The sequence below is a fragment of the Lissotriton vulgaris genome, chromosome 1_1 (assembly GCF_964263255.1).
Source record: "Lissotriton vulgaris chromosome 1_1, aLisVul1.2, whole genome shotgun sequence".
Taxonomy (NCBI): domain Eukaryota; kingdom Metazoa; phylum Chordata; class Amphibia; order Caudata; family Salamandridae; genus Lissotriton; species Lissotriton vulgaris.
In genome coordinates this window covers 1,224,602,461-1,224,628,194 of record NC_141685.1, presented here as the reverse complement: position 1 = coordinate 1,224,628,194, position 25,734 = coordinate 1,224,602,461, and positions in this window count along the sequence as shown.

Below are 25,734 nucleotides of genomic sequence, written 5' to 3'. Positions count from 1 at the left end.
CTTCAGCCCGGCTTGCTGGAATCCAGTGGCAAAGTGAGCAAGGGACTCACGTCTGAGCATATCCTGCCATACTTGTGGCGGCCAACAGCGGTACAAAAGGGGGTGGTGATGGACTGAGCATCTGAATCAATCAAACACTCACACCCAGTCAAATGATATGTGTTTAATCCATCGCCGTTCTTTAGCCCACTCTGCCACCCCAGTTCAGATATGGCTATATGCAAATCAGTCTGACCCTGTGCCTCATGGGAACAGTCCAGCCCGAACTGCCAAGCCATGTCTTCCCTGGACCGGAAACAAGCTTCCAAGGACCGGTTTCTGGCATTCCAGCCGTCTTCAGCCCGGCTTGCTTGAATCCAGTGGGAAAGTGAGCAAGGGACTCACGCCTGAGCCTACCCTGCCACACTTGTGGTGGCCAAAAGCGGTACAAAAGGGGGTGGTGATGGACGGAGCATCTGAATCAATCAAACACTCACACCCAGTCAAATGATCTGGGTTTAATCCATCACCGTTCTTAAGCCCACTCTGCCACCCCAGTTCAGACATGGCCCTTGCTCACTTTGCCACTGGATTCAAACAAGCCCAGCTGAAGACGGCTGTAATGCCAGAAACCGGTCCTGGGAAGCTTGATTCCAGTCCAGGGAAGACATGGCTTGGCAGTGGGGGCTGGACTGTTCCCATGAGGCACAGGGTCAGACTGATTTGCATATGGCCATGTCTGAACTGGGTGGCGGTGTGAGCTAAAGAACAGTGATGGATTAAACCCAGATCAGTTGACTGGGGGTGAGTGTTTGTATTGTCAACCCTCCGTCCATCATCCCCTTTGGCTTTTCTTTGTTCGCCCTAAGTTGGCAGGGTAGGCTCAGACGTGAGTCCCTTGCTCACTTTGCCACTGGATTCAAGCAAGCCCGGCTGAAGACGGCTGTAATGCCAGAAACCGGTCCTGGGAAGCTTGATTCCGGTCCAGGGAAGACATGGCTTGGCAGTGCGGGCTAGACTGTTCCCATGAGGCACAGGGACAGACTGATTTGCATGTGGCCATGTCTGAACTGGGGTGGCGGAGTGAGCTAAAGAACCGTGATGGATTAAACCCAGATCAGTTGACTGGGGGTGAGTGTTTGTATTGTCAACGCTCCGTCCATCATCCCCATTGGTTTTTCTTTGTTCGCCCTAAGTTGGCAGGGTATGCTCAGACGTGAGTCCCTTGCTCACTTAGCCTCTGGATTCAAGCAAGCCCGGCTGAAGACGGCTGTAATGCCAGAAACCGGTCCTGGTAACCTTGATTCCGGTCCAGGGAAGACATGGCTTGGCAGTGCGGGCTGGACTGTTCCCATGAGGCACAGGGTCAGACTGATTTGCATATGGCCATGTCTGAACTGGGGTGGCGGAGTGAGCTAAAGAACGGTGATGGATTAAACCCAGATCTGTTGACTGGGGGTGAGTGTTTGTATTGTCAACGCTCCGTCCATCATCCCCTTTGGTTTTTCTTTGTTCGCCCTAAGTTGGCAGGGTATGCTCAGACATGAGTCCCTTGCTCACTTTGCCACTGAATTTAAGCAAGCCCGGCTGAAGACGGCTGTAATGCCAGAAACCGGTCCTGGTAAGCTTGATTCTGGTCCAGGGAAGACATGGCTTGGCATTGCGGGCTGGAGTGTTTCCATGAGGCACAGAGTCAGACTGATTTGCATATGGCCATGTCTGAACTGGGGTGGCGGAGTGAGCTAAAGAACGGTGATGGATTAAACCCAGATCAGTTGACTGGGGTGAGTGTTTGTATTGTCAACGCTCCGTCCATCACCCCCTTTGGTTTTTCTATGTTCGCCCTAAGTTGGCAGGGTATGCTCAGACGTGAGTCCCTTGCTCACTTTGCCACTGGATTCAAGCAAGCCTGGCTGAAGACGGCTGTAATGCCAGAAACCGGTCCTGGGAAGCTTGATTCCGGTCCAGGGAAGACATGGCATGGCAGTGTGGGCTGGACTGTTCCCATGAGGCACAGGGTCAGACTGATTTGCATATGGCCATGTCTGAACTGGGGTGGCGGAGTGAGCTAAAGAACGGTGATGGATTAAACCCAGATCAGTTGACTGGGGGTGAGTGTTTGTATTGTCAACGCTTCGTCCATCATCCCCTTTGGTTTTTCTTTATTCGCCCTAAGTTGGCAGGGTATGCTCAGACGTGAGTCCCTTGCTCACTTTGAGACTGGATTAAAGCAATCCCGGCTGAAGACGGCTGTAATGCCAGAAACCGGTCCTGGGAAGCTTGATTCCGGCCCAGGGAAGACATGGCTCGGCAGTGCGGGCTGGACTGTTCCCATGAGGCACAGGGTCAGACTGATTTGCATATGCCCATGTCTGAACTGGGGTGGCGGAGTGAGCTAAAGAACGGTGATGAATTAAACACAGATCAGTTGACTGGGGGTGAGTGTTTGTATTGTCAACGCCCCCTTTGGTTTTTCCATCATCCCCTTTGGTTTTTCTTTGTAGGTGTGTTGGCAGCAGTGACAGCTAAAGGGTCAGTGGGTGTCGGTCAGTGATGCTAACTTGCAGTTGTTGTTGCGGCCTGGGTTGAGTGCGTGGAGTGCCACTGCGTCATAGTATTGGTGATGCGGAGGTCCGGGGTTCCTGTCACGTCAAGTCATGGACGGGCGCAGACGGGCTTGCCGTGCACCAGCAGCCCTGCTGCACAGCCGTCATTGAGTAAGGGTCGGGGAGGGTAGGACAGCTGGGAGGTGGAAGTGGGGAGGGGAACTGGATAGGGCTGGTCATGCTGGGGGGAGGGGCAGCAGCTGCTGGAAAAAGGGGTGAAAAGGAGGCCAAAAGAGTGAGACAAGATAGAAAAAGTGAAATACAGAGAAAAATCAAAAAAAGAATAAAGGGTAAAATTGAGCAGAGGGCAGAGAAAAAGAAGAGAGAAGAGTGAAGGGTCAAGAGGCTAAAGGGTGAAACGGAGGAGAAAGGAGGAAGAAGGGCAGAAAGCAGAGTGAGAGAAGGAGTCAGGGATCCACTGGAACACGAGGGCTGAGGCGCAGGTGTAACCTGCTGGTGGAGGAGGGCCTAGAACACCAGCACTATGAAGTGCAGGGGCTCACAGAGGGCCTCACTTAGTGGTTGAGCCGCGAGGATGGGAGAGCAGTCTTACTGACAGTGAGTCAGTGACCACTGTGAGTCAGTGGTCTTGCTTGGTAGCTAATTCTATGTTTTCCATTTGTACTAGAATTCTAATGGCGTATTTTAACTCCATCAGCTAGGATCTTATTGATATATTAAGGCTAAGTTTGGAACATTCCTGTTTTTTATCAAAATGGATATCCTTACTTCCCTTTCAGACTAACTTGTTAATTGCCAGTTGTGTCTTGTATAATGAACCTCTAGTCTAATTAGCGTATTCCAACCCCATTTTAAACTAATGGAGTGGTAGGGAGTAGGGTGTAGGTATAGTATTAGTATTACTATATAACTCTTGTAACTATCCCCCAGTGTTGCCCAGTACTTACGTTCTAAAGGGAAGATCCTGCAGCTCTGGCCTCTGAGTTTCCTCCATTAGTGGGTTGGCCAAGCGTTTTCTATCTACCTTGTTCATTTGCAAGGATGCAACGTGCGACACCACTGTACATGTTGATACCATGAATGAACCCATTGCATGACCCATACTTGTACGGTTTTCAGCAGTGTATCGTGTAGAGTCCATTTTAGGTGTAGAAGTTAGAATTTCTCATCAGAATCTCAGTGCCAAAAACCAATGGCGGTTGAACTCTTTTATGCCTTAATAAAATGCAGATGGAATCCCCCACCACCAACCTGCTCAGTATAGTGTGTGACATTTATGGTTGGATACTGGTGTTTAACGTTATTTACATAGATATAAACTCACCATTAGGTCTCTCCTGGGTATCGTTGTGCTTTGCTCGCATTGCTTTGCTGCCTTGTATAGAATTGGTGCCTGCCTGTGTTCTGTAACGTGATCTTTTGTTCTTTGCTCGCATTGCCTCTTGGGGTATTTTGTGCCATTCTGCTCATTGCTCGCATTGCCTTAAAGAGTGTCTGGGCCAGTTTGTATCGTAGCGCTCGCATTGCATGATAGAATTTATTTAATAGTGCCTGTGATTGTGCCTGTGCCAGTGCCACTGCCCACAGCGTAATTCCTATTTGTGCCCCCACCTGTTCCGGTTTCGCTTTTGCTGCCATCTTGTTGTTGTGCCTCGGAGCACGTCCTCTGCACCCCGCTCCCGCCTCCCAGCCTCTCCTCCCTCGCTCCGCCCCCCTCCACCATCCTCCTATGACATATGCATCTGCGCGCAGCGGACGTGCCCTATGTGCGCCGAAGGTGCGCCAAAGGTAAGCTCGTCTACGCCCATCCGCGCCTGGACCGCGCCCAGCGCCAGACCCCCTGTCCCCCGCAAAACCCACTCCACCCGCATATCGTACGGCGCCTCTGCCCTCTCTGCACTTATCCCCGGCCGACTCCACAACTGCTACCAAGCCGCCCCAGGACACACCCATGGATCCTTCACCTGCCACTCCTGCAAGTTCGACTGCATCAGGACTCACACCAAATCCACAGACTCCAAACAGAGCTCCGACACTAACCACCTGAAGTACATCCTGCTCAACACCAGCTCGGTCCACAGACACGCCATTGAACTCTGGAACCTACTCGACATCACATCGCCGGACGTCGCCTTTCTTACAGAAACCTGGATAAACACCTCATCAACGCCCGACATCGCCATAGCCATCCCGGATGGCTACAAAATCATCCAAAAGGACCGCATCAACCAAACAGGAGGAGGAATCGCCATCGTTCATAAGAACACCATCCACATCACAACCAGTTCCGATGACAACCTCACAACCGCCGAACACCTTCACTTCCAGATCTACACCGACCCTAAGACCACACTCAGAGGCACCCTCGTCTATAGACCACCCGGACCCCGCACACAATTCAGCGAAGACATCACTGACATCATCAGCCCTCACGCCCTCCCCTCTGAGGACTACATTCTACTGGGAGACCTCAACTTCCACCTGGAAAAGAACAACGACAGCAACACCACCACCCTTCTGGACAACCTCGCCAATCTGGGACTCAAACAACTTGTTGACACCCCCACCCACTATGCCGGGCACACGCTCGACCCAATCTTCACCTCCAGCAAGCACATCTCCTTTAATCATACCACAGCTCTCCATTGGACGGACCACAGCTGCGTTCACTTCAACTACAAAAAGACTGCGACTCACAACCACCCACAACCAATTCCCCGGAGAAACTGGAACAAAATTACCACCAACCAGCTCTTCACATCGTTTCACCAAAACCCTCCTGCAAACTCATCGGACCCAAACCAAGCAGCCACCAACCTCACACAATGGATCACCCACAGCGCTGACAAATTAGCACCCTTGAAAAACCATCAAATCAAGCAAGGCAGCAAAAAAGCCCCCTGGTTTAATTATGACCTTAAGAAATCCAAGAAGATCTGTCGCACCCTCGAGAAAGCCTGGCGAAAAAACCCAACCACTGACAACCTGGCCACCTTCAAGAACGCCACCCGCAAACACCACCAACTGATCCGATCCACCAAGAAATCAACATTCAAGGAACGACTCGACAACAACGCCCACAACAGCAAAGAATTATTCAACATCGTCAAAGAGTTCACCAACCCCTCAGCCGGCACCAACGACATCACTCCCTCCCAATACCTCTGCGACTCTCTAGCCTCGTTCTTCCACAACAAAATCGCTGACATACATAACAGCTTTGGAGACCAGTCCACCCCACCCACCTCCGAACTTAAACCCCCCTCCAACAACCTTTGCGCCTGGAACCCAATCACCACTGAAGACACCATCCGCCTGATGAACACCATTCACTCAGGATCGCCAACCGACCCATGTCCCCACCACATTTTCAACAAAGCAGACTCCATTATAGCACCCCATCTCCGAGACGTCATCAACTGCTTCCTCAACTCCGCTACCTTCCTGGAAAGCTGGAAACATACCGAACTCAGCGCCCTCTTAAAGAAACCTACAGCAGACACCACTGAACTTAAGAACTACCTCCCCATTGCGCTCCTCCCATTCCCTGCCAAAGTCATTGAGAAAGCAGTGAACAGTCAACTCGCTGCCTTCCTCGAATCCAATAAATCCCTCGACCCTTCACAGTCCGGCTTCTGAGCCAAACACAGTACCGAGACCACCCTCATCGCAGCAACAGACGACATTCAAACTCTACTGGACAACAGAGAAACAGCTCCCCTCATCCTACTTGACCTCTCCGCAGCCTTCGACACAGTCTGCCATAGCACCCTTATACAACGCCTCAACAATGTCGGAATACAAGGAAAAGCATTGGACTGGATCATCTCATTCCTCGCCGGAAGAACCCAGAGAGTCCGCCTCCCCCCTTTCAGATCAGAGGCCACCGAAGTAATCTGCGGCGTACCACAAGGATCATCACTCAGTCCCACCCTCTTCAACGTATACATGAGTTCCCTCGCATACATCGCGCGCCAACACAACCTCAACATTATCTCCTAAGCAGACGACACCCAGCTAATCCTCTCCCTCACCAAAGACCCAAACACCGCCAAAACCAACCTCCACGAAGGGATGAAAGAAGTAGCCGAGTGGATGAAGAACAGCTGTTTAAAACTGAACTCGGACAAAACGGAAGTCCTCCTCTTAGGATCATCCCCCTCTGCCTGGGACGACTCATGGTGGTCACTGGCCCTGGGAACCGCACCCATACCAACGGACCACGCACGTAACCTGGGCTTCATTCTGGACTCCTCCCTCACGATGACCAGACAAGTCAACACCATCTCTTCAACATCCTACGCATGCTCAAAAAAATCTTCAGTTGGATCCCCACCGAAACTAAAAAGACAGTCACCCATGCACTGGTCACAAGCCAACTGGACTACGGAAACACACTTTACGCCGGAACCACAGCCAAACTACAGAAAAAACTCCAACGCATTCAAAACGCCTCAGCCAGATTCATCCTAGACATCCCCCGCCAAGCTCACAATTCAGGCCACCTGAAAAACCTCCACTGGCTCCCCGTCAACAAGAGAATAACGTTCCGCCTCCTCACCCACGCACATAAAGCCCTCTACGACCTAGGACCCGAATACCTCAACACACGCCTGTCCTTTTACACCCCCACCCGCCAACTTTGATCGTCCAATCAACCCCTCGCCACAATTCCACGCATTCAAAGATCCACCATGGGGGGAAAATCCTTCTCCTACTTAGCGGCCAAGACCGGGAATTCTTTCCCCAACCACCTCCGCCTTACACAGAACCACCTCTCCTTCAGAAAACAACTAAAAATTTGGATATTTGATAAGTAAAGCTCACCCCTCCCTCAAGCGCCTTGAGACCCTCTGGGTGAATAGTGCGCTATACAAATTTAAACTTGACTTGACTAGTTCTTGACGTAAACCTTGGGCAACTGTCCTTTACTGGTACAGTCATCTATGTAGATCCTTTTGCTCCCACTATTTCAATGGGTTCAGCTTAGTTTGAAAACTGTTTGTCTAAACTCATCAGGTAACATTATCTCTTTCAAAAATAAATCTTTGTCACATAGATTTTCAAATACAGAACCCTACATCATTCTTTAAAGAAGGTATGAAGGGGCTAAACTCCCACTAACAGAAATATAAAGACTGCTACAGCTATCAATGTGAGCATATTAAAGTAACATTTGTGTGGTTTTTATTGTCCTACTTCCTACATTCAATGTGATCTCTATTCATTAATATTAAAAATGTACTGTCAGTTGTCTTTTTCTAGACAGATAATGGATTACATTTTTATTTATTACAGATGTAATGGCTTATGCCATTGGTAGTTAATTACAAGTTTTCGGGAGAGTAGACAGTCTTTCAATGGTTTCATTAATTACTTGAATCGTATTTCATGACTGACTAGAGACTGGACCTCCTTCCTTGTTTTGCAATGAGGCGGTATGGGTTGGTCATTGACAAGTTAAACAATGGTTCACCATCCACTATTCATTATCAACCCACTATGCACCAAGAGGCCAGCATCCACCCATTATTCTCTATTTACTCATATTATTCACCATTAAGCATTCACCAGCCATTAATTCAGTATTCACTATCCATTCATGATTCACCATCCATTCAACATCACTCATGAATTGTCATCAAGCATCAACCATTCATTCATCCATTAATGATACTCTATTCATTATCCAGCCAGGATTCACTATTCATTATCCAAACTCCATTCCAGGTTTACCATTCAGCAATCTGTTAACAATTCAGTGTTCATCTTACTTTCAAGATTCTAAATCCACTATCACTTTATGGTCCAGGTGCCTCTAAACAGCACCATCCATTAATGACACACCATATATCATATCTTAATTAATTCATAACTCACCATACATTATCATTAGTAGCCGTTCCTGATTCATCATCTAGCATTCACCATCCATTCACGATTCACTATCCATCATCCATCTACTCATGATTACCCATCCATTAGGATCATCCACTTAACTCATGTTAACCCATCCACTCAGAACTAGCCATCCACTCGTGATTCAGCAACCGCTGCTCACTCATAATTTACCATCCACCATGTCTGATTCAACATCCTGCATCCAATCACTCAGCAATCAACATCCAAAATCCTTGCATGATTCACTATCAACCCTTCATCAGTCACCAACGACAATCCATTCTTAATTCCAAGTCATCACATTTTCATGATTCACCATCCTTTTGTGATTCAGCATTCAGTGTCCGCCATTCTTTCATATCTCCTACCCTTTCATATCTCATCATCCACTTCTGACATAATATTCATGATTCGCCATCCAGATGTCACCATCTTCTCATGGTTCAGCATGCTGTCATGGTTCACCATTGAAAATTATCACCAGCAATTCAGGAATCCATCTATTCACCAGCCATTCAAAATCGAATTAATTAACGAGCCAGCCATTTACGATTCACCATAATTCTACCAGAAATTCATGAATTCCCAACTATTCATTATGGAACCACTCAATCACCATCCGCTCATCAGCCAATAATTGTGCATGAGCTTCCACTAAGTCATTCATAAGTAACCGTATATTCATCATTCAACCTCCATTCAACATTGACTAAGTATTCACCATCTGTCATTCACTTCCCTTGCCATTCCTTTTACTTCACTGTTGCAGACTGTCCAGTTTTATTAACTTGATAAGCAAGCTGGATAGTATGCACTGCCAATGAGAGGAGTTATTGATCTGACATTGCAGATAGTACTACCCTCTCAGGACAGCTCCTCCTTACAGAAAAGAGGATTCGGAATTGTGGGTCAAACAAGTTCATGGAAAGACAGTGGTGTTTAATGTACAGGACAGATTTAAAGAGCAAAAATGTCTCTATTGACAAAAAACATAGGGCCTCATTTATGAAAAGTGACGCATCGCTGCGAGAAAACAGCGATGCGTCACTTTTCATTGCGCCCTCCTTGCGACCCCAATGATGCGTCATATTTACAATATGACGCATCATTGCGCATGGACTTACAGATACGTCAGTATTTCTGACGTATCTGTAAGAGCAAAAGTGACGCATTGCTGGAGTGTGTCACAAAAGTGACGCAACTTCAGCAATGCGTCCTTTCACATGGGGCAAGCCCCATGTGAAAGGGCATGCGCCAGTCTTACGCCTGCTGTGAGACAGGTGCAAGATTTTGACGCAACGGCATCCTAGAAGTGACGCAGTGAAATCTCATAGATTTCACTGCGTCACTTCTACGACCTTTTTTGCGTCAATACGCTCCCCTTGCATACATTATACCTGGTGCAGGTATAATGTGGCGCATGGGTTTACAAAGTGACGCATCTACCTAGATGAGTCACTTTGTAAATATGGCGCAACAAGGCGCATTGTTTACGCCACTGGTGCGTCAAAAAAGTGACGCACTGGCGGCGTAAAAGTGACGCAAGGGCTCATAAATGAGGCCCATAGTACCTGGTGTTCTTTCTTTTAGATATATTTAGCAAGGAAAATACTTTGTGGTTTTCTGTCCTTTTAGAATTTGCTTTATTAAAATACCAGACATGATGGCCGTTCTGAGACAGACTTATGTCTGTCTTGGGTGGAATAACTTTTTGTAGAAGCCATTTAGTACTTCCCTCATCTCAATGCTTTGGAAATTTTATATGAAAGGAATATAGTCATGATGAACTCTCACAAGTGATCTGCCCAAATGAGTTCAAGGAGCAGCAAGGTCACAAGTAACAGGAATTTGTTCACCCCAAGGACCTCAGTGAATAAATTAGCAGTATTCATCAAGTAAATTACTTAATTTCCGTAATGCTCTTTATGGTAGATCCACTAACTGCAGATTCCTCACAATTCCAGACAGCAGAGAGGATCCAGAAAGTCATTATTTGGATCCTGTGCACTGATAGAGTCATCTACCTCTTTCACCATTTAATTCTCCCTCTGGTTATATTGATAGAGCTGGACATAGGCACAACCCCTATGCAGATGTCAGTTTCATCCTCTACCATGTGGAAAAAGGACAACAAAATTGAACATATTACTCTCAAATGTCTGCTGCACAGATGGAGGGTTAGGTAAAGCAGGCATTAAGGAATCTGTAGCATGAATATCCACCAGAAAGAGTTTTACAAAGTAACTTTTTCTTCTGATGTACACTTCTAACTGCACCTTGTGAATCATTACCAAAGCAATACCCTCCCAAAAGAAAGTTGGTCTGATAAGTGAACTTAAGCCTCACATACTGTAGGATCAAAGGACACAATTACCCTTCCTGTTGACCTATGAACTGATATAGTGCTAAGGGGTGGAGAAAGACCAATTGAAGAGTCATGGACATTACCCCTCATGGAAAGTAGGCACCACCTTCTGCAGAAGGGTTCAGGGATCGTAAAACATCAGCTTGCGGATTCAAAAGATAGTACATGAGGCTGAGCTGATTAGGCTTGCAGCTTGCTGATGCAAAGTGCAAAAAGTAATGACAATGAAAAACTGTTTTCATTTCTAAAGGCTCACAGCAGTAGATATGCTTAAAAGGAGCACATGTCAGAAAAGTTAAGAGCAAATTAAAGTCTTGCTGTGGCATAATAAAAGGAAAGGGAGGAAAATTGTGAAAAGCCTTAAAAAACTCATCACCATAAATTAATTGAACAATCAAGTAACTAATTCTTACCAGTGCCCAGGGAAAAACTTTGCCTTTCCAAAGGTGTAAAAAAACAAGAGAACAGACATTTGCCTGGATGTAACCACTGAGCATCTTCTCTCAGCAGGTAAGAAGGAAGTCATGTTGCTAAATGGTACAAAACCACATGACGGTTCAGTTGTCTCTTAGCACCTGGATCAACCTGCCCTTCATGGTAGAGAGAAAGATAGCACTCATCTACAAAAGGTTAAATGTTGGTTCAGCTCCATTGGAGATGGACCCCCTGTTATATCCTGTATTTGTTTTTATGCTTATCCCTTGTGCTTTGACCTCAGCTGCTCAGCCTGTGGGAATGTGCTGCATGGAATGTTGGAGTGGTGATGATGAATGTAATGCTGGGGTGCCTATGAGGTGAGGTTGGACAGTTGGAGTATGGGCTGGGCAGCAGGCAGGCTGCTCCTGGTGGGGCTGTTCTTCATAGATTTACCATCCTGCAACTAAGACTAAATAAATCATCTTAAACTACATCTCAGCTATCAGAGCTTCATTCATTACTTTTTGGTCACAACACCCGCCCTGATTTCCATGTTGTTCAGGTGATCATATCAGTTGACACATGACACATTCCTCACCACCATGTACTCAGAGGCTAAAGGAAAATGACACTGCAGACATCAGATTGGCACCTGCCATTCACATTGACGGTCCATAGCTTCCTTGTAGGGCACACAGATCCTTCTCAAAGATGTCCCAAACTCTGGCCATTCTGCAAGCACAGGCCCCAATAAAGGCACTTGTGTAATAAATGTAAAGCAGCAGCAGGAGGCAAGATTCCAGAAAGCCAAGTCATCTCAGATCTGTTGAAGTTGGGATAGCAGCTCAGAATCAGGACTGAATGTCCTGGACTCACTGCAGGGTTAGAGGGCCCTTCAGGGCAACTGTGTCCAACATATCACCCATAAAGTGCAATCTCTGTGAATGTTTAAGATGATATTCAGACTTGCTGCAGGCAAACAATAACACTACTCATTTCAGCAGGTGGTAGAGACTTGATGAAAATACTCCGCCTTCACCAGCTTATTGTGGAGTTACAGGAATATGTGAATTACTTGCAGAGCTGAGACGCGAAATTCTCCAGGACCTTCAGTAAGACTTGATGAGCTAATGTAAGGTAGAAGGGCAGCGTGATTAACTGGAAAAGTCTAATTCCACTGCAAAACAAAGATGCTTCCTGTGAGACTGCAGGACTGAAGAAATATTAGAAGGTTTTCATTCTACAAAGAGCATATCCTAGCAGTTAATGGGAGCATTTTCATACGTCACAACTTGTAATAAAGTGAGTCTGACAAAAGCCCCATGTCCTGTGTTGCTTGTGTTCCAGTTGAGGGAGGATCTGGCTTGCCAGCTCAGGCTGGACTGTTCCCATTGGAGCAGGGTGAAGACTGATATGCATAAAGCTGTGTCCAAAGCGAGGTGGCATGGTGTGCAAAATAACAAATAATTACCAGTGGCTGAGATCAATTTAAGCATTTCACCCTTCAGTTTTTGCATACTTGTCTAAACAGCCTCATAGCATGGGTCCAAAATCTGTGCTGTCAGTCTTTTGTATGTTCCATTGGGATTTCATGGCTACATCTCTCAGGTAATGGATCGATTTAAATAAAAAAAGTGAATAATCATCGATTATCTGTGTGCTTTTTATTTTTGGATATTCAAAATAGTTAATTTCAGCAAACAAATGCATTTTCTTTCCATCAAGATTATTCCAATGTAAACGTAGTCATTTTTTAATTCTCCAATGTATTTGTAGCGTAGTTGCTCTCTGTCACTGGGTAAGACCTAATATATGATTCAATTCCATGGGAACAAGCGCTAGGAGTTTTGTCAAGAAAAGGAAAGGCAGTACTATGTCAACAATACTCGTATGTGAAAGTGATGGGAGATTAATATCAGATAGATAAGTCAACAAGTTTGGACAAGTGAATATATTAAGTATCTACTGAAGAAACTGCATGATGATTTATGTAAGATAGCAAGGCAAAGGTTATCAGCCCTATCAATTCAAATGGATTTGCCTAAAGGCCACTAGGAACACCTATATTTTGGCACAAATATAAACCAAACTTTTCACAGTCACATAGAACAGAAATGTGCATGTGCACAAAGATAACAATTTAAATTAATTGTGTTATTCATCCCCTTTGCGCTCATGGTGTCAAATCTCTCATTCTAGAAAATTCCTTATTTTGGAAGCTGCATGCCTTTTATTTTCCATTTTGAGTACTTCTTCTATGACCTGAAAACTTAGGGCCATATTTATGACCCCAGGTGCATTGCGCTTGCACCATGCAACGTGGTACATGCTTCACTTAAAAATGAGATTTATGAAGCCAGGCAAGGCCACTTTGCGTGGCCCTGAGTGGCCTCATTAATCATGAGTAAAGCAATGCAGCACACATCCTGTGTTGCCTCATGCTGTGCTAGGGAGACATTTTGTGGGCAATGCATGGGTGATCCCAAGCAACTCTCATGGTTTTTGATGCATTCCCAGACTTACCAGAACTGGTAAATCTGTTAAAGCTCAAAAAGATACACATTCCCAGCAGATGCGTAACAAGGAGAAATAGCTTTATTTCTCCTTGTTACTTCCTCTTTCTATCTGAACTGCATTCTGCAGCACGCAAAGAAAGAGGAATATGCCTCTCAGGATCGTTTTTGGGCTCAAACACAGACCACGGTCGCCCTGCGTTAGCGCTGCGCAGTCAAAAGCAGGAATGTGTTGTATTCTTTTAAATACCACACATTCCCAGGGCCGGACTGGGAACCAGAACCGGCCCTGGCAAAGTGCTCGGCCAGCCCCCCTCTCCCCCTCCGGGAGGAGAGGGGAGGGGGGAGAGGTGCGACCGCGCTCTGTGACAGGGCCGGTTTTCGGCCGTTTTTGTTACAGGGCCGTTTTTGCAGCATAACGGCCCTGTAACAAAAACGGCCCAGGGGCCCAAAACCAGCCCCCAACCATGCGGCCCACCGGGGGATTGCCCGGTGCCCCCAACGGCCAGTCCGGGCCTGCACATTCCTGCCCTTTCCCTGTCATACAGTGCAGCACAGCCAGGTAACATGCTGCGCTGCACTGCGCAAGAAATATCACAAACACTCCCCCTAGTTCAGAGTTATGGTGGCCCTGCTCATTAAAATGTGCAAAACTCCCAAATTCATATTCTTATTCATCATGGTGCTTTATTTTGAGCTATGCAGGTTTTAATCGCATGCTCTTTTTTGCTTACGCATCGCAAGCCAAGAGGGGCATACAATCAAGTAAACATAGAAACTTATGTCATATGTCGAATTGCACAGGAATTCGATTTTTTTACCCGCTGACAGGATGGTATGGTCTCACTGCGTGACAAATATCATAAATATGCCCCCCTAATTAAAACGTGCAGTACTCCCAATTTCATATTCTTATTCCTTATGGGGTGTTATTTTCAGATATGCAGGTTTTAATAGTTTGCTCTCTGTTGCTTATGCATCGCAAGCCAATATGGGCATTCAATCAAATAAATATAGAAACATATGTCATATGTCGAATTGCAAAGGAGTTCGATTTTATTACCTGGTAGCGGGTTATTGCTGTTTTGACAGGTAGCACGTCCATACACGTGTTATTCTGCCCAAGTTGTTTCCTGACGGGTATATGTTTTTAATAGTTCTACTCCTGATCTGGGAGCACCATGTACAAGCAATCCAGTAATCAGATTCAAATCTCTCTCTAATATATTGTAATGTGGCTGAATGATTTTTTGGGACTTTTCCACTTTGTTCTGAAAATGTGGTACCGCATTCACACTCATTGGGGACTACCTGTCCCAGGCATTCAGGGAAGGAGGCAGAGCCCTGCAACTGTGATTGTTTGCAACTCGTGGGCCCAAAACACTATAATAAAACCTTCCAAACCCTATGGCGGGTGTGCAGCATTAACCCTTGTTTGGGACTACCTACACCAAGCAGCAACATGGTAGGAGGCAGAGCCCTGCACCTGTACCTGCAGATGTTTGCACCTGTTGGGCCCAAAGGGTTTTAAAAGCGCCTTTCAAGTCCCGTGATGCACGCCACAAGCATGCATGCCTGGGTAAAGAGCAATGCAAAAACAACAGTTGATGGACAGAATGCAGAACAATGTCATACATTCACCCAGTACAGCGATCTGGGCCTAAATCCATTGTTTTTTTGCACTCCACACCACCCCAGTTCAGACATGGCCATATGCAAATCAGTCTTGACCCTGTGCCTCATGGGAACAGTCAAACCCGAACTGCCAAGCCAGGTCTTCCCTGAACCGGAATCAAGCATCCTAGGACCGGTTTCTGGCTATCAGCCATCATCAGCCAGGATAGCTTGACTCCAGTGGTGTGGAGAGCACGGGGCTCACTTCTGAGCATACCCGTCCCACTCGAAGTGACAAATGCAAAAACAACAGTTGATGGACAGAATGCAGAACAATGTCATACATTCACCCCAGTACAGAGATATGGGCCTAAATCCATAATTTTTTTGCACTCCACACAACCCCAGTTCTGACATGGCCATATGCAAATCAGTCTTGTCCCTGTGCCTCATGGGAATAGTCCAGCCCGAACTGCCAAGCCACTCCACAACACCCCAAGTCAGAAATGGCCATATGTGAATCAGTCTTGACCATGTGCCTCATGGGAACAGTCCAGCCCGAACTGCCAAGCCATGTCTTCCCTGGACCAGAATCAAGCATCCTAGGGCTGATTTCTGGCTATCAGCCGTCATCAGCCAGGATAGCTTGACTCCAGTGGTGTGGAGAGCATGGTACTCACGTGTGAGCATGCCCGTCCCACTCGGGGTGACAAATGCAAAGACAACAGTTGATGGACAGAATGCAGAACAGTGTCATACATTCACACCAGTACAGAGATCTGGGCCTAAATCCATCGTTTTTTGCACTCGACACCAACCCAGTTCAGACATGGCCAATGCAAATTAGTTTTGACCCTGTGCCTCATGGGAACAGTCCAGCCCAAACTGCCAAGCCATGTCTTCCCTTGATCAGAATCAAGCATCCTAGGACTGGTTTCTGGCTATCAGCCGTCATCAGCCAGGATGGCTTGACTCCAGTGGTGTGGAGAGCACAGGACTCACGTCTGAGCATACCCAGCCCACTCGGGGTGACAAATGCAAAAACAACAGTTGATGGACAGTATGCAGAACAATGTCATACAATCACCCCAGTAGAGAGATCTGGGCCTAAATCCATTGTTTTATTGCACTCCACACCACCCCAGTTCAGTCATGGCCATGTGCAAATCAGTCTTGACCCTGTGCCTCATGGGAACAGTCCAGCCCGAACTGCCAATCCATGTCTTCTCAGGACCAGAATGAAGCATCCTAGGACCGGTTTCTGGCTATCAGCCATCATCAGCCAGGATAGCTTGACTTCAGTGGTGTGGAGAGCATGGTACTCACGTCTTAGAGTGCCCGTCCCACTCGGGGTGACAAATGCAAAAACAACCGCTGATGGACAGTATGCAGAACAATGTCATACATTCACCCCAGTAGAGAGATCTGGGCCTAAATCCATCGTTTTTTGTACTCCACACCACCCCAGTTCAGACATGGCCATATGCAAATCAGTCTTGACCCTGTGCCTCATGGGAACAGTCCAGCCCGAACTGCCAAGCTATGTCTTCCCTGGACCGGAATCAAGCATCCTAGGATCGGTTTCTGGCTATCAGCCGTCATCAGCCAGGATAGCTTGACTCCAGTAGTGTCGAGAGCACGGGACTCGCATCTGAGCATACCCGTCCCACTCGGGGTGACAAATGCAAAAACAACAGTTGATAAACAGAATGCAGAACAATGTCATACATTCACCCCAGTACAGAGATCTTGGCCTAAATCCAACTTTTTTGCACTCCACACCACCCCAGTTCAGACAAGCCATATGAAAATCAGTCTTGACCCTGTGCCTCATGGGAACAGTCCAGCCCGAACTGCCAAACAATATCTTTCTTGGACCGGAATCAAGCATCCTAGGATCGGTTTCTGGCTATCAGCCGTCATCAGCCAGGATAGCTTGACTCCAGTGGTGTGTAGAGCACGGGACTCTCGTCTGAGCATGCCCGTCCCACTCAGGGTGACAAATGCAAAAACAACAGTTGATGGACAGAATGCAGAACAATGTCATACATTTACCCCAGTACAGAGATCTGGGCCTAAATCCATTGTTTTTTTTGCACTCCATACCACCCCAGTTCAGACATGGCCATATGCAAATCAGTCTTGACCCTGTGCCTCATGGGAACAGTCCAGCCCGAACTGCCAAGCCATGTCTTTCCTGGACCGGAATCAAGCCTCCTAGGACTGGTTTCTGGCTACCAGCCATCATCAGCCAGGATAGCTTGACTCCAGTGGTGTGGAGAGCATGGTACTCACGTCTGAGCATGCCCGTCCCACTCGGCCTGACAAATGCAAAAACAACAGTTGATGGACAGAATGCAGAACAGTGTCATACATTCACACCAGTACAGAGATCTGGGCCTAAATCTATCGTTTTTTGCACTCCACACCACCCCTGTTCAGACATGGCCAATGCAAATCAGTCTTGACCCTGTGCCTCATGGGAACAGTCCAGCCCAAGCTGCCAAGCCATGTCTTCCCTGGACCAGAGTCAAGCATCCTAGGACTGGTTTCTGGCTATCAGCCATCATCAGCGGGGATATCATGACTCCAGTGGTGTGGAGAGCACAGGACTCACGTCTGAGCATACCCAGCCCACTCGGGGTGACAAATGCAAAAACAACAGTTGATGGACAGTATGCAGAACAATGTCATACAATCTCCCCAATACAGATATCTGGGCCTCAATCCATCGTTTTCTTGCACTCCACACCACCCCAGTTCAGCCAATGCCATATGCAAATCAGTCTAGACCCTGTGCCTCATTGGAACAGTCCAGCCCACACTGCCAAGCCATGTCTTCCCTGGACTGGAATCAAGCATCCTAGGACTTGTTTCTGGCTATCAGCCGTCATCTGCCAGGATAGCTTGATTCCAGTGGTGTGGAGAGCACAGGACTCATGTCTTAGCATACCCGGCCCACTCGGGGTGACAAATGCAAAAACAACATTTGATGGACAGTATGCAGAACAATGTCATACATTCACCCCAGTAGAGAGATCTGGTTCTAAATCCATCGTTTTTTGCACTCCACACCACCCCAGTTCAGACATGGCCATATGCAAATCAGTCTTGACCCTTTGCCTCATGGGAACAGTCCAGCCCAAACTGCCAAGCCATGTCTTCCCTGGACCGTAATCAAGCATCCTAGGATCGGTTTCTTTCTATCAGCCATCATCAGCCTTGTTAGCATGACTCCAGTGGTGTGGAGAGCACGGGCCTCACGTCTGAGCATCACCGTCCCACTCGGGTGACAAATGCAAAAACAACAGTTGATGGACAGAATGCAAAACAATGTCATATATTCACCACAGTACAGAGATCTGGGCCTAAATCCATAATTTTTTTTGCACTCCACACCTACCCAGTTCAGACATGGCCATATGCAAATCAGTCTAGACCCTGTGCCTCATGGGAACAGTCCAGCCCAAACTGCCAAGCCATGTCTTCCCTTGACCGGAATCAAGCATGATCTGTCTGAACTGGGGTGGTGTGGTGAGCAAAACAACGATGTAATTAGGCCCAGATCTCTGTGCTGGGGTGAATGTATGACATTGTTCCGCATTCTGACCATCAACTCTTGTTTTTGCATGGGCCAAGAGCAGGCGTGGCTGCGCTCGTCCGTAGCCGGACGAGTCTTGACTGGGGCACCCATCTGACACGCGCCCCTATGAACCACTGCTCAATCTAAGTGAGTTATTTTCCATTTCCCCACCTAATCCTGCATTATGGGTAAGCGTAAAATAGCCGGAGGCCCTGTCCTGGAACAAAAGCCCAACAGCATTGACACCATAAATAAATATTGTTTATAAATGTATTTATCAATCTGTTTTATATAAAATGTATACCTTTTTGGTGTATGTAATAACATTATAATTTGTGTTATCTTTATATGTTTCATATATTTATTTGTATATTTAAAAAAATATTGTTTATTTGTTTTGAAGATTATAAAAATGATTTAAATTGTTTATATGTTATTAGTAATTTTTGTTTATCTGCTATACAACAGTTTCTGTACTGTTGCATTCTCTGGAGTGGGAATAGTAATTTTTACCCCTCCGCTATCCAATACTTTCCATACTGTTGCACTCATTGGAGTGGGAATAGTACATTTTACCTTTCTATTATTGAATACTTTCCCTACTGTTGCACTCACTGGAGTGAAAATAGTAATTTTTACACCTCCGCTATCCAAAACGTTCCCTCCTGTTGCACTCACTAGAGTGGAAATAGTAATTTTTACCCCTCCGCTATCCAATACTTTCCCTACTGTTGCATTCACTGGAGTGGGAATAGTAATTTTTACCGCTTGGCTATCTAATACTATCCCTACTGTTGCACTGACGGGAGTAGGAATAGTCATTTATACCCCTACCCATCCAATACTTTCCCTACTGTTGCACTCTTTCTAGTGGGAATTGAAATGTTTACCTTTTCGCTATCCAGCACTTTCCCTACTGCTGCAATCACTGGAGTGGGAACAGTAATTTATACTCCTCCGCTATCCAACACTTTCCCTACTGTTGCACTCAATGGAGTTGGAATAGCAATGTTTACCTCTCCGCTACCCAACAGTTTCCATACTGTTACACTCATTGCAGTTGAAATAGTAAGTGTAAATATTTCGCTATCCAACATTTTCCCTACTGTTGTATTTATTGTATTGCGAATACGTTTTAATTTTGATTTAATAGTTTAATGTTTTAATTAAATATAGAATGTATTTTTTATTTTTAATTATTGATATATTTATATATTATATTTCTATATCATTTAAAAGTTTAAAAATTAAATAAAGATATTAGTTAACAAATTATGTTAAGGTAAATATATGTACATGTATAAATTCTAATGTTTGCGTGTTTATATTTTTTAAATTAAGTGTAATTTTTATGTTTAGTTAAAATGTATATTCAATTTAATTTATTTTGTTGAAGATAATATTAATATTTTACATATTTAATACATTTTATTTTATTTGATTAATATGTCTAAAGCAATATTTTTTACATCTATATTTTTGAATTTGATATTTTTATTCAATATTTTTGTACTTACTTGTTTAAGTATAGGGAGTGGATATTTTTAAATCTTTATTTTTTTTCAAAATTTTTACCATCAGTTGTTTTACCATCGATATTCTATCAGTGAAACCATCCATCCAATGGTGAGATAATTAACTTTGATACTCCAAAATTGCATGAGTCTGGGGAAAGGCACACTAAGAACCTTAAGGGTGTAGTGGCAAATCTTGGAGAAACACAATTTCTATCACAGACCTCATTAAGTATGGCACATTAAGATGCCAACCAGGGAAAAGATACTGAAGGACATACTCTGACCACTTCCACTCAGCAACAGCCTACCGTGGAATCCTCCTTTACTATTGATAAAAGCACTCAAGGGTTGTGGTGTCCCCTAAGCAAGACCACAGGCAGCCACGTGCCCCTGTTCAAAGACTCTATGTTACTCCTGCATCTACCTCTTTTGTGGCTATCCTGACCAGCGTCACCCCCTTGACTCTGAGAGTGGTGGAATCAATGTAGGATCTCATTCGCAAAGACAAACATTGATGCTTTTCCAATGGGGGAGCGAGTGGTTATGATTGCGATAACATAATTATGGCCAGATGAGTGGACTGGTTGGTATTTGGCCAAAAGTCAGTGGAGGGGGATTGTAGGTTGTCACATTTTAGGCAACATGAAGCACCATGACGATTGATTCAGCACAATTTCCCTAAGAAGGCTCAAGGTCTGGGCATTCATGTTTCTAAACCAGGCTTATTTTATCCCTCAGCTTTTGTGCAAAGTACAAGGGATTGTAGGTATGTATGTCAATCATCTTTATTCGGTCAAAATATATTAGACCATAAAAGCATATCAGAAAGAGACACACGTATAAAATACAAAATACAATCCAGTAAAAAATCCCATTTCTTTTGTCAATGTTAAATATTTTAAAAAAAATCAGTTAAAACCAATCTAAAATTCATCCATGCCCATTTTTTAACTCATCCCCACTAAAATTCTATACATACAATTAGAGGTGTATGTACGGGAGACTAAATGCTTCAAATCTGGATCTACCATACAATCTTATTCAGCTCTCTTGCATTAAATCATATCAATAAAATTGCCTTATTAAAGCAATGTATTGGTATTTTCCAGACACAGGACACGTTAATCTACCTTCATGAGTCATATAAATACTTTTCCCCTAACTGGCTGAATTATTCATATCCTCTATCAGAATGTTCATTCCGGCATATAAGACACTCAATAAATAAGATGTCATTCCTACACAAATATCAATAGTCAACATTGAGTAAACGATAAATGTTTTTAAAAGCTTAAAATATAGTACCTCCTCCATTTTCCCAAAAATGTACAAAAGAAAACAACATGCATTGTACCCTGTCTCAAGGAACTGTCACAAGGACGTTTATATAAGTTGGAGGACCAATCATTAAGTTCGGGGAGGGTGACCATACAATGAACAAACTAAAACAAGAATGTGCCTATGCTTCTAATTTGGCACAACACTTAGGTAGTATTGCATTTCAAAACTAGTTAAAAACAGCTGTTTTCCTAAAACAGTGGGCTTTAACCCTTTCGATGCTCATGACGAGCTCAGCTCGTCATGATGCACAGTTGAGCTGTGCTGATGACGAGCTGAGCTCGTCATGACACCAGCAAAATGGCAATTTTCAGCACAGGGGGGGGGGGGGGGGGGACACGCCTAGCAGCCAAGGTGTTAATGAATGGGCAGACAACCTAACATTCTCTAAAGGTGTCATACAGTCAGCTTTTAAATCTTTCCTGTTAATTTCGGCCAATGATTCAGGGTTAGTAAAATAGTCTGGAGGCCCCAGATCCTGACACAAGTGCTGTATTTATATATCAGCCATGGAATTTGTGTATATAGTGTTGTTTTTAAACAGTCTTCTATAAAGGACCAATTTAGAGCAGCGTATTCGGATGTCCAAACTTTATGTCACAATAAAAAAGGTTCCATCTTAGCTAGATCAGTGAGAGACAATACCCCCAGCTCTGTATTGCACACAAAAGTTAAGGCACTTTTAGGTGTATCTAACAAGTACCTCAAAAACTCATTTTCCATGAGTTTCAATGCCGAACAATTTGTGTGCCCCCATAACCCTGGCCCCTATATTGCTTTACTAACACATTTAGCCTTCTAAATAGTAAGCATCTCTCGATGGGGATTTGTACCAAGTCTAATTGTAAATTTTCGTAGGGCCATGCAGGCACTTCTGTACAACAATGCCCTGGTCTTAATGGCACGATTCCACGTGCTTTCTTTATCAAATAAAACACTCAGATACAAAAAGTTGTTAGTAAATTCTACGGTTGTATCTAGGATTTTAACAGCACAGCAGTTTCCAGTTTTCCAGCCGCTTTTCACTATAAATGTTTTCGTTTGGTTCACATGCAAATCAAAGTCCTGCATATAATCAACAAGATCACTAAGTACGGACTGCATCGCAATTGGGGTGCATGCCATTAAAACAGCATTGTCAGGTCAGTGTAGTGAAGGGCAGGCACTGGACGATGTTCCACCTGGGCGAGATCCCTAGATTGCAAGGTCAGTGCAGTGCCTACATTATTTATATAAAGCAAAAAGAGTAACGGGTGCAAGGACACAACTCTACCTCACCCCTCTTTCTATGCTGAACGGCTGTGTTCCTTTCGCCCCTACTGACCCTAGCTTTTGTGCTAGATTACAAATCCCACAGGAAGGAAATTATTGTAGGCTCTACACCAATGTCACGCATATTTACCCATAGCTTTGAGTGATTAACACAATCAAAGATGGGGGACAGATCTGCAAAGCCCAGATTAAGTCCCCGCCTTTAGTCATAGTATATTTCCCTAATAACATGCTCAACTTAAGGTACTGTTCTATTGTACCCACCATAGTGCGGAACCAATATTGAATATTAGTCAGAGTACCCTTGGCTTCAGTCCGCAGATGGAGTCCATTTAAGATTATTCCACCCGCTATCTTCACAAATGAGTCGAAAAATTAAATCGGTCTATAACAGGCATGGTTATGCTAGTCTCCCGTTTTATAGATCAGCACTATTATAGTTTCTGCCCACGTGGGGGGGAATTCTGAATTACAACAGGCCCTTAAAACAACGCTTAGAACTAATCCCCAGAGAGGAATATTAGCTTTATACAAGTCCACAGATATTGTATCGGGGCTGGGTGCCTGGCCCCCTTTGCTAGCAAATATTGCTTTATTTGCTTCATCTAAACGAAACAGAGTAACACCGGAGGATTGTCCAGGATCTAGATTGTCATCAAAGTTATGTACCTGTGAAGGTTTAATGATGGGTGTAGAGTAGATGCCGGAAACACGTTTAATCCAGTCATCCTCGGGTATTGCAACCACAATCCCAGGTCAAGCATCCTTTCTCAGTGGTGCAGAATTGACTATCTTCCAAAAATTCGTTATTATCATTGTTTGTGCTTGCTTCGCATAACGCATCCCATGCCTCTTCTCTTAACTTAGTTTTCCTTTCTTTCAGAGACATTCAATATACAGATCTACCATGCTGAACCTCAGCTCTGCACCTGGGGTTCTTATGTAGTGCCTCCTTTAGCCTTAGTGCATTGTCAATCAAACTAACCATTTCTGTCTTTGTTAGTTTTCATGGAGGAGTGAGGGTTCTCCTTCACAACCTGACTTATAGTTAAAAAGGTATAAATGATCTCCTTTGGTTGTGACATATCATCTGAACAAATCTCAAAGGCTCCCCCTGTGTTGTGGATTCATTTTATTAAAATCCCCTCCAGAGTGATCTGATGCCACCTCAGTGAGTAGCCATTAAGGTTAGCTAACTCAAGTTCTCCAGCAAAAACTGGGCCATGCCCACACTGTTTTCTAGTTAATAAATTTGTACAGATTGTGGGTAATGATCACTTAGCGGGATAGAATGCGTTTTGAAATTAAAAACATGAGTGGCCAGAATATTTGATGCCAAAACATAATCAATTATACTATTATTATTTCTACCATTAAAGGTACACCTAACTAGGGCAAATGGAAATGAGATTTCATTTGAGAATGATAAATCCAGTTTATAATCCAGTGTATAAATATGTTTGTTTAATTTGTTACCATAACAATTGTGAGTGAAATGTGTTTTACCCACACTGTCTAAATTATTTATACCTCATGTTTTCTCAGAGGATGAGGTACATATTTGGTTGTTGAAATCGCCTCCCCACAGAATAGATAGTTTCTTCCTGCTACTATTATCCAGTTTTTCCAGGGACTCATACATATTTTGTAAATGTGTTATAATGTCATTTCTTGGAGCATTAATATACAGATTAATCACTGCTAACCTGGCAAGGCCAGAACCTTCAAAGACAATTACTTGGTAATAAGGGTTAATTAGCTCTTTATTCTTACAGATGGCAAGTAATTCAAAGCAAAAATACATGAACCTCCATTGGATCTACCATGTGTAGTTGAAACAGCAGGGACATGAAATGTTCTAAACCCATTCATATGAACGGGTTCCTCCAACCAGGACTCTTGGAGACAAATAAAGTTAAAACCCTCAACAAATTCTAACCACTCTAGGTTATTGATTTTGTTCCTGAGTCTCACCACATTCCAGAACCAAAGAACAGTTTTTTCAACAGAAGAATGGGAACAGTTCTCTACACTATTAATTAGTGTTTAAACCATTAATATACCCAGCAGAATGCTGTGAAGAGTCAACATTAGGTAAAGCACTTGAGCCAAATATTTCCAGAATCAAACCCACCCTTCCTGGGTCAGCCAGTACAATTGTCCTCTCCTGTCTCCCCTTCATTCCCTCACGGTACTCCATGCCTGGTCAATCTATTCCATCAAGATTTTCCAATTCCTGAAATCTATTAAAAGTTGGGACATTATAAAGTTGGTTGGTCAATGGGGGGAGAATACTTGGGGGCATAGATCGACAGAGACCTCCCAAGTGAACCTGCTTGATAAAAATAACCTAGTGGGAGGGCAGCAATTGTATTCAAAGTTACATGAGTGGGCCTAGTTCTATTTAGGACAGTCTCCACCAGTATAGGGGGGTGATTAGGATGGCAAAAGGACCGCCGCCGCGGGGCCGGCGGTGGCAAACGCCGGCCCTGCGGTGGCGGTCCTTCTGCCATCAAACAGATTTTTCCCACCGCCAGATTAGGATGGTGGTGGGAACCTGACTGCGTCCCCAGCAGTTCCGATTTCCTGGCGGACAGTGCAGGGTGCCTTAAATGCTGGCTGTGCCTATCAGGCAGATTAGAATACATGCAAAAAGCGGCCTTTCCAT